This window comes from Tympanuchus pallidicinctus, unplaced genomic scaffold (assembly GCF_026119805.1).
Source record: "Tympanuchus pallidicinctus isolate F22 unplaced genomic scaffold, pur_lepc_1.0 scaffold32, whole genome shotgun sequence".
NCBI lineage: Eukaryota > Metazoa > Chordata > Aves > Galliformes > Phasianidae > Tympanuchus > Tympanuchus pallidicinctus.
The window spans coordinates 102579-113179 of record NW_026294750.1 but is presented as its reverse complement, the minus strand read 5'-3'; the positions used below and the strand labels follow the sequence as shown (position 1 = coordinate 113179).

The following is a 10601-nucleotide window of genomic DNA, read 5'->3' as shown; positions in this document are numbered from 1 at the left end:
TTTCACTCAGCATCTACACTGCCTAAAGAAGTTATACTGCCGTAAGAAAATCATAGTTTCCTAACAAAAATAAATTATTTGGTTGACTCCAACTCAAAGCAAGAATAAGAAGTGGATTACAGGGCAAGTACAAGGGGCAAGACAAAAATGTCTAAGGCACGACTTACTACTTCTCAAAGTAGAAATTTAAAAAGAGTTAGCTGAATTTCTCCCTAGAAATGCCTACTAATTTTGCAGGAATCCTTAGTGACTAATTCAGACATTTGCATCTGTGTTGCAGATGTCTGTAACTGTATAGATATAGCTTATGATCAGTATTTCCTCTAAGTCTATGACTATATTGTCTTTGATTTTTACTTAATAGTTGTGTTCTGATTTCAGATTGCAATGTTTCTCCATGCCCGCACATTCTCCCTTTGTGGAAAAGTAATCAACTCATTAAATGGCAGAATCATGAAAGAGTCTAACAAGAAGGCAGCATCAATAGTGAAAATTCAACTATGAGCTGAAATCTTGAACTAACATGCCTGTACCTGAGCCAGTAGTCCACCAATGGTTTTATGAAGTCTCAACATCTGCCAAATTATTTCTAATAAAATTAGAAGATTTTTAACAACAACTTCATAGCAACAACTGTCACGTCCTGCCTATAAGGGGAGAGAAGACTTGACCAAATTCATGAAAATCCCTTGTTAGGTTAAGGAAAAATGATCTGCAGAGGTCCATAAACAATCATCAATTTAAATGAAAATTTACATACTACAATTATCCCAAAATATTGGCAAGTAATTATGCATAAAATATCGAACCTCTAATGCTAAGCATTGATCTTAAACCATGCAGCTAAACTACATGACTGACAGAAGAGGACTTCTTGAAGGTTACTGATTAGGTACATTATGCTGTTACATAGTGCACAGTCCAAATTTTTTCCTAAGAAAAATGCGAAACTGCATTAAGAAATCAAGAAACAATTATTTTTAAATTTTTTTTTTTTTAAAGTCTACACCAAAGTATGTGTTTGCAGACCAACTTCCACATCAAACTTCTGATCTCCTTGTTGATCAGCAATATCAGCAACAACCATTGGGACGGTCTGAAAGGGTAAGACATAGATGTAGATAACTGGGCCACACATGACAAAAACCACAATGATGTGGGAAACACAGCTGGAGGTTATTCTGTTCTTTGCCTTGGTGGACTGTGTCCGGAGCTTCAGCAAGAGGATTGTGTAGAAGATGAGGAGAAGTGCAAAGCACATGACAATGATAACTCCATTGTTGAGGAATGCCAGCAGTTCTACTGTGTAAGTGTTAGCACAGGCCAAGTTAGCCAGCTGACGCACATCACAAAGATGTCCAGGACGTTGGGACCACAAAAGGGGAGCTTGATGGTGAGAGCAAACAGAATGATGCCATGAACAAAGCCACTGCCCCATGAAGCTCCAACCAGGGCACAGCATGCAGTCCTGTTCAAAACCTGGTGTAGTGGTTTGCAGACAGCAATGTAACGGTCATGGGCCATGGCCAAGAGCAGAAAAGCTTCTGCTGCTCCCAGGAAGTCAAGAAACAAAAGCTGGGTCATGCAGGCATTGTAGGAGATGGTCTTGGGATTTGAGAAAAAGTCAGCCAGCATTTTGGGTGGGGTCACAGAACAGTAGCAGATGTCCAAGAACGCCAAATTGGCCAGGAAAAAATACATGGGTGATCCCAGTTGGGAATTGCCCTGAATTGTGAGAATGATAAGGATGTTGCTTGGGAGAATTATCATGTAGAACAGCAGGAAGAAGAAGAGAACTGATTGGACTTTGTGAGTCTGGGACAATCCTAACAGAACAAACTAACTACAGTATAATTGACACCCATTTTGACTTTGCCAAACCATGACAAACAGGCAGTAATGAATACACCAGTACAAATATATTGCAATATTTAAGCACCTTGGGGTATACTGAGACTATTGAAAATGCATACTCTGACCATTGGCTAGTTTTACGGAACTCGTTATTCTAAAGTACTTGAAAGCTAGTCATCTAAATTCCCACTATCTTGGGCATCGCATTGGAATTGTGAACTGAAAGTAAACATCATCAGATGTTTCATGTTTTCTCCACACAGTAGGAACTGATACCCGGATTAAATCATCAATCCAGTCTCCTATAGTAGGCTGATCTTTGTGGTTTACACTGTAGCTATCTTGATCTGAACTAGCGATGGATACAACCTCTCCAAATGAGCAAAGCAGACCTTTCCAAGGTACTGTACATTTCATTCTAATGCAGACAGTCAAAGACAGATGAATTGCAGTCTAAAATTGCTCAAACCTAGAATCACATTCCCAGCTGTCTTTCAAGGGACCTAAGGGTGCTCAGATCATATGCAGACTTCCACTTTTCCTCAAAGAGATCCCATAACAATGTCAATTTTCCAATGAAGTCATCAGAATATTGGAAATATGGAGAAAAGTCAGTTATCCAAATATCTCTATGAAACTAATATGCCAAGAGTTGGCAATAAGACAAATATAGAAAATAAATCAGTATTCTCCATGGAATGTATAAAATAATTTCATTTTCATACATTTTGAATGAAACAGTGATTCATTTGACCATAAAAAAGTCAAAGTTGTTTTAGAAGTCTATTTATCCACTCATTCATCTCAATTCTTTTTCTGCTTTTGAGTCACGAGAAAGTTACATTGATTTTTGCATCCCTTCTTTTACATCTTTCTTTACATCTTACGTCTTACTGCATTAGTAGCATGGCTGGCAGTGTTGAGCTAGAGAAGGAAACATACTGAAAATGTGATAGGAGTAGATAGTTTAACATATAAATGCCACTGATTTAAAACAGGTTCAGTTTACTTCCCTTACTGAGACCAGTGAGAAATGAAACTGGTTTTGACACTGGAAACTATAAATTTTATATTATGCTTTGAAATAAGAAAAAAATCTTACTATTTTTTTATTTAATCATAGAATCGTTAAGGTTGGGAAAGACCACTTACATCATCTAATCCTACCATCAGCCCATCACCTCCATGCCCACTAAACCAGGTCCCCATATCTCATCCTTTCTTACACGGACAGTTGAAGGGCTCATTGTAATTAATGTGTGTATAAATTAGTTCATGTTGTCCAATACCTAATTTCGTTCCAGTATTTAATGGGAACTGTTAAACAAAAGGAAGAATGAATTATTACACAGTCACAGAATTGCAAAGTACATGCTTTGACCAAAGAAAATTCATTATCAGTCTCATTAATGTGTTGGTAGTCTAACCAGAATTTAATGATCACTCATTTCTTGTCCAATCTCAATAATACTAACCCTCACTTATCTTCTGTTTAAGAAGAAATAAGTATGTGTCTCTTTTCTTAATTATCACCCTTCTTGTCATCTGTTCAAAGCAGTATTCCTCCTCCTCAGGCAAGGTGAGCCATCCACATCTTCACGTCCGGTGGAGGGAGGAGAACAGCATGGCCTGAGGCACTTTTCCTCTTTAGTTATTCAGAGTTCACTCATGCTCATAGATATCAACATTCATGTGTGAATACAATAGAACTGAAGCCTGAACTCTCCCAGTCCTTGCACTGCTTACTGACTGTCTTCCTCAGTGCCCCCCAAGTATCAACAGCTCCCAGCTGTTCAAACTCCTCACTTTACTCCATACCATAACTTTATCTCTGAAACCAACCCTAGCTTTAACCTCCTACAAAAACATGCCATCAGCTTAAATGTACACCTCCATTTCAGGACCTTTGCTGGTGGTCCATCATTGTGTTCTGAAGTCTTCCTCCTCTTCCACACACCCGTGTTTAATACTGCTGTGCGCAGACCAAAGGTCCCCCGTTCTGGACCCACCACGCGGCCATTTGTTGCCCTGTCTGCACGTCAGCACTAACACCAAGTCTGCAGCAGGTGTCTGTGCTGCGGTCCATGCCACCTGCTGACAGGAGAGGAGCACTGTGTGCTAGAGGACAGAGATTCTGTTGGACTCTATGTATTCTTTGTCTCTTTAAGAGACAGCTGGGACTGCAGGTGTTTTTTGGTTCCAAAGCTGAAGGTCATATAATTATGGCAAACAGCTGTGCTAACTCAGATACCCATGGGTCCCAATTAAAGTCGTAATGTGTGTGACTGTTTACAGTTATTTATTACTATTTCTTAATTATTTATTTTAACATATATTATTCCTGGGCCAGGTGTTTCATTAATAGGTAAAAAGTTTGTTAGAAAATAAACCCCCTTGCATTCCAGCTTCTGCTTAGATATCAGAGGGGCTGAGAGCAACTGAGTTTGGATTCCCAGTGATGTCTAATCTGGCACCATAAGTACAGGGAATATATAGACTGATCACAGATCCACAAAGAACACATCAACTGAGTTGCACTCAAATGAACCAGACAGCCCCTCCTTAAGAAATTTGATCATATTCAATGAGAACATTCACAGCGAAGTTAATGACTAGCACTAATTAATGAAGCAGTGAATTGTAGATTCTTTTGGATTGCTGCTAATAATGCACTGTCTGCAGAGCATGTGTGAGTACCATGAACGTTCCACAGCACTAAGTTCCCATCTCTGCAGTGTTATCACAGCATCTCACTGCGATGTTCCCACCTCGCTCCACCCTTCGTGCTGCATCTTCTCTTCAGAGGGCACATCTCAATAAGTCACCTTCGATAATTACTCTGTACCAGGCGCTGTGTAGAGGTCCCCTACAACTTCTTTAAGATTCCATGTTTAATTTTGCTTAAATGACTGATAAATTATGCTTCTGATGTGCAAATGAACCACCAATCTCTGACTTTCATATTCTGTGCATTCTGATCTGGAAATGCACAGGATGGAAAGCTGTTTTCTAGAATTCTTTGTATCATTAATTTCCTATATTTTACAAGCTTAATTTTTAAATGGGAGCTCTCATAGTCCACTGACATGCTTCAAGAAAGTGTAAAAGAGATAAACTCAATGTGTTGTTATTGGTTGTATTGTTGTTTTGTTTCCTCTCTTTCCTAGAAAAAAAACTTTTAATTTGCACAGGTGGCGTATCAGTAGTTGGATGAATCAGGACTGGGAGATTCGTACTTCTCTTCACAATCTGAGTGCCTGGCTCAGACTTAATGATCCAACACCTACATGGCTACAGTTAGGCTGGCAAACGCTATGGGTGACTTCTTCATTGTTTTTGAATGAAAATACCTAACACGCTGTAAAGAACTCGAGGTAGAAAGGAATACAGATTCCCAGGCTGAACATACATTTCACTGACTCAATATTTTTATTTTCTTTCTTCTCACGTAACTAAATAGTTTTCACCAAACACTGGGATTTAAGAACTGCAATTTCTTTATTTTTCATCGTGGGTGAAAATCACGGTTACATACACCCACTGCAGAACCAGAATACATAGTAAACTCCGTGGTGCCTGAGGAGAAAGTTTTGCTGTGACATGTAGTTAGGAGATTATTTACTTCAACCTTTGCCTGTAAATGTAAAAATTTTGAGGGAGCTCTGCACATCACACAGGAATTAGATTACAGTGTACTTGCCTCACATGCTGTGAGTAAGACAGTGATGAAAACATGAAGACATAACTTTTAGACCCCCTTCAGCATATGTGCAAGCCATAATTTGCATGTCTAGTTGGTAGTTCTTCATTGTAGGCCATTCTCTCCCAAATGATCATCAACAGAGGAAAAAGATCACTGAGATCCTTTACTTAATTTATTATGTACACAGTTGTACTCAGTCTGGCTGGGTTAGAGTTGTTTTTCTTCATAGCAGCTGTGATTGGCGACCAAAATAATGCTGATATCATGCTAATGTTCTAACTATGCCAGAGCAGTTAGATTTTTCAGGTTTTGATTACCCTGCTGCTGTATGCTGATATCAAAAATAGGTGTGTGTATACCTGTAACATCCTCATTTAAAGAGATAAGCACAGCATCTGCTTGTCGCTGTACTCAAAGTGAATAAACTGTGGGCTGTGCAGGGGTCTGGGAGGCACACAGTTAGACGACTCAAACTAACCAGGGAAATATTCCATACCATATCATGTCAAATTCAACAATATAAGGGGGAGAAGGAGATGTTTACAGTGATTGGCCAAAGGAAGGGAAAATAACTCCAAGTTACAAGGCAGTGGCTTTAAATGCTGTCACACACACATAAACACACACACACATAAAAAAAAAAACCCAAAACTATCAGCAATCTTTGGGCGTTTATTAGAAGACACAACAGAAGATGGATCACTAGATAATAGCAGCATCTAACATCAAAGCATGAGGAGAGTGGCTATGAAAAAGTTAAGTAGTGAGCTCACAGAACTTTTAGGACCAATTTGTACAAATCTCTGCTACTCAAAGATGCTCTTTTCAGCATCTTTGCTGAAGACAGGGAGGGAGGAAGAGAAGATTGACTCCAGAATCTGCTGAATGCCATTCATTTATGCTGCAAACCTCCTTCATTTAGAAGTTACAGCACATAATGACACGATGAGAGGAAATGACTTGAAACTGGAAGAGGGTAGATTTAAACACAATTTTAGGATGAGGGTGTGAGGGTGGTGATGCACTGGAACAGGCTGCCCAGTGAAGCTGTGGATGCCCCATCCCCAGAGGCATTCAGGGCCAGACTGGATGGGCTGTGAGCAACCTGGTCTGCTGGGAAGAGTCCCTGCCCACAGCAGTGCATTAGAACTACAAGGTTTTTAAGATCCCTTCCAACCCAAACCTATGGTTCTATGGTTCTATGATTCTATGTTTGCCATGATTTTACCAGCTTCTATTTCTTCATCTACCAAGAAAAAGGGGAGGGGAACGGAGGGGAACGGAGGGGAACGGAGGGGAACGGAGGAGAGGAAAGGGGAGGGAAGGGGAGGGAAGGGGAGGGAAGGGAAGGGAAGGGAAGGGAAGGGGAGGGAAGGGAAGGGAAGGGAAGGGAAGGGAAGGGAAGGGAAGGGAAGGGAAGGGAAGGGAAGGGAAGGGAAGGGAAGGGAAGGGAAGGGAAGGGAAGAAAACTGAGTGTATCTCCCTGAAACAGGTAGATGCACACCAGATATTTCTCTCCCAGATATATCAGCTTTCTCACACATATATGACCTTTTCCCACCAAAATAAGAGATTTTTTTCCCAGAAACACCAGTTCTCTTAGAAATACCTCTTATTTCCTCCCAATTATACTACTTTACACTCCTCAATGACACTTACTCCCATAAATACGGTATTTTATTGCAGAAATACCATTTTTCTCCAAATACATGACATTTTCTCCCAGAAATACCAGTTTTCTTAGAAATAGTTCAGGTTTTCTCAAAAAAATACTATATTACAATACCAATTATGGCATTCTCAACCAAATATATGGCGTTTTCTCCCAGAAATACCAGCTTTCTCCCAAATATTTCACATTTTAACAAGATGAGGTTTAACAAAAGCAAGTGTAGAGTCTTACATCTGGGGAGGAATAATTGCATGCACTGGTACAGGCTGGAGGATGAGCTGCTGGAGGGGAGCTCTGTGGAGAGGGACCTGGGTGTCCTGGTGGACGACAGGTCGGCCATGAGCCAGCAATGTGCCCTTGTGGCCAAGAGGGCCAATGGCATCCCGGGGTGCATTAAAAAGAGCGTGTCCAGCAGGTCGAGGGAGGTGATCCTCCCCCTCTGCTCTGCCCTGGTGAGGCCTCATCTGGAGCACTGCGTCCAGTTCTGGGCTCCCCAGAACAAAACAGACAGGGATCTCTTGGAAAGAGTCCAGCGGAGGGCCACGAAGATGGTGAGGGGCCTGGAGCATCTCTGCTATGAGGAAAGGCTGAGTGAACTGGGTCTGTTCAGCCTTGAGAAAAGAAGACTGAGAGGGGACCTGATCCAGGTCTATAAATATCTGAGGTGTGGGGCAGAGGTGAGGCAAGACTGTTTTCAGCAGTGTGTGGAGACAGGACGAGGGGTAATGGCCAGAAACTGTAGCACAGGATGCTCCACACAAGAACTTCCTTAGGTGAGGTGACGGAGCACTGGAACAGGCTGCCCAGGGAGGTGGTGCAGCCTCCTTCTCTGGAGATATTCAAGACCTGCCTGGACACCGACTTGTGCGACATGGAGTAGGGAACCTACAGGACGATCTCTGGAGGTCCCCTCCAACTCCTACGACTCTATGATTCTGTGATTCTGTGATCCCATATCCAAAGTCCATCTCATATATATCCCAATCCCTGATATCTCATCCTGTATCCATACCCCACAGCCCACATCCCAATCGCACATTCTACATCCCAATCTAACATCCTATATCCCACATCCCAGTCCCAATTCCAAATCCCATTCCCAGTCCCTCATCCCAAACCCGTCACCCACCTGTCGATCTCAATCCCTCATCCCAATCGCAATCCCACATCCCCGATCCCAATTCCGATCCCAACCCCATCCCCTATAGCAATACAGAGCACTCCGAGGCCCCGTCCCCACAGCCGCTCCGCCCCGCCCCCGGCCTCTCATTGGTCAGCGGCAGTTCCGGCCCGCCTCCGGTCTCTGATTGGTCAGCGGCAGCGCCACCTGCTCCGATTGACTGAGACGCAGAGCGCGGGAGCGGTCGTTGCATCCGGCTCGCAGCCTGCGAGCTTTCCTCTCAGAGGCAGCCTCTGCGAGCCGGAGCTGTCCGGACAGCACCGAGACGGAACCGCGGCACGACGGGAGAGGTGCTCAGGAAAGCGGGAGAACGGCTCCGGGCGGGGAGGGGGAGAGGAACCGTGCGCGGCCCATGCCCCCCTGCCCTTCCCTGCGCCGTGGGATGCGGGGACTTGGGACGGCTGAAGGACTCGGCGCCCCCACCGCCCGCAGCGCTGCTGCCCGCATCCGGGCCGTGCCCCCCCGAGTCCCCCAGCGCTGCTCCCGGTGCTCCCTGGAGCTGAGGTGGACTGTGGGTACGGGGGGCGGTGGGGGAGATACGGGGTATGTGGGAGCTTAGGAGCTGTGGGGTAATGTGGGGTATGGGGGGTATAGGGTAATTAATGTGGGGTATAGGGGGATGTGGGGAGATATCAGGGGATGTGGGATTGTAGGTAGCTGTGAGGGGAATATGGGGTTGGGGGGGCTATCGGGAGGGACGTGGGGCTATAGGGGGCTTTAGGGGGTACTGTAGAGAGATATAGGGCTGCGTTGGTTATAGGAGGGTATGGGGCTATAGGGCCCCAGGGGGCTTTAGAGGTGGATATAGGGGTATGTGGGGCTATAGGGTGCTTTATTGTGGCTACAGGGGAGATTTGGGGCTATAAAGAGCTGTGGAGACTACAGAAGTGGTATAGAGGGATATGGGAAAAGAGGGGGCTATGAGGGAGATACAGGGGGATATGGGGCTATAAGGCACTGGGGGGGCTTTAGGGAGGGTTTTTAGGGCTGTAGGGGCATATAGGATGCTATGGGGCTATAGAGAGCTGGGGGGGACATGGGAATGTAAAAGGCTATTCGGGGAGCTATACAGTTCTATGGGGAGATATAAAAGGGTTATAGGGAGTATAGGAGGCTTTGTTGGGGCTATAGGGAGATATGGGGCTCTAGGAAAAGGTGGGGGACTATAGACAGATTATTAGGGGATAAGGGGGGTGATATAGAAGACTGGGAGGCTCTGGGGGGTATAGGTCTGATGTGGGGCTGTAGGGGGCTATTGGGGGAGTTACACAGTTCTATGGGGAGTCTATAAGGGGTAGTGGGAAGGCTAAAGGAGAGTTCTAGTGGAATACGGGATTATAAGGGGCAGTGGATAGGCTATAGGAGCATTATAGGGTGATATGGTGCTATAGAGGGTGTATGGAGGATATGGTGCTATAGGGAGAGTATAGGGGATATGGTTTTATAAAGGGTGTATGGGGGATATGGTTCTATAATGGGCTGTGTGGGGCCATAGGGTGATAGGGTGGGCTATAAGGGTCTTGGGGCTAGAAGGCTCTCCCCTGCCTTTAAAGGGTTAATGGAACTATAGGGGGTTGTGGCGGGCTGTGGGAGGGTCCATAGGATGGTAAGGGGCTGGGGAGGGTCTATAGAGAGAGTTGTTATGCTATAGGGGCTTGTGGGGGGGACATAGAGGGGCTGAGGGGGGCAATGGGGAATACAGAGAGAGATGGGCCTATAGGAGGTGTATGGAAGATGTGGTTCCATAAGTGACTGTGTGGGGCCACAGGGTGATGGTGGGCTATAAGGGGATGTTGGCCTAGATGGCTCACCCCCCCCTCCCCCAGCCTATAATCTATCCATAGGTTTAACCTATCCTTAGCAGGGTGGCTGAAATGCCAGTCAAGAAACTTAAATCAGAATTGAAGTTGTATTGGAATAGAATAGGATTGTTTTGTGGTCTTAAATCTGAAACATGTTTTCTCCTTGGGCTTCAGAAATTGTTTAATAATGACTCTGGAGAAGGTTTCACTATCCAGTCTCCTGATCAGGAAGAAAGAAGAAGGTTTTTGGAGGACTTAATCACGAGTGGAGCTGCTGCTGAATCTCTACTTCCAAGAAGCAAGCATTTTGCATCTCAGCCTTTTCTCACTGCAAGGTCCCAGCAGTGTCTGGAGCAGCAGGAGGAGGAGACCCTGCGTGGCTCTGCGTGT

At 44.4% G+C, this 10601-nt stretch overlaps 1 pseudogene; it reads right to left on the bottom strand.

Annotated features, from left to right (window-relative positions):
- Positions 1 to 1003: 1003 nt before the first annotated feature.
- LOC128087966 (olfactory receptor 734-like) lies at positions 1004 to 1884 on the bottom strand (annotated as a pseudogene).
- Between the last annotated feature and the right edge of the window lie 8717 nt (positions 1885 to 10601).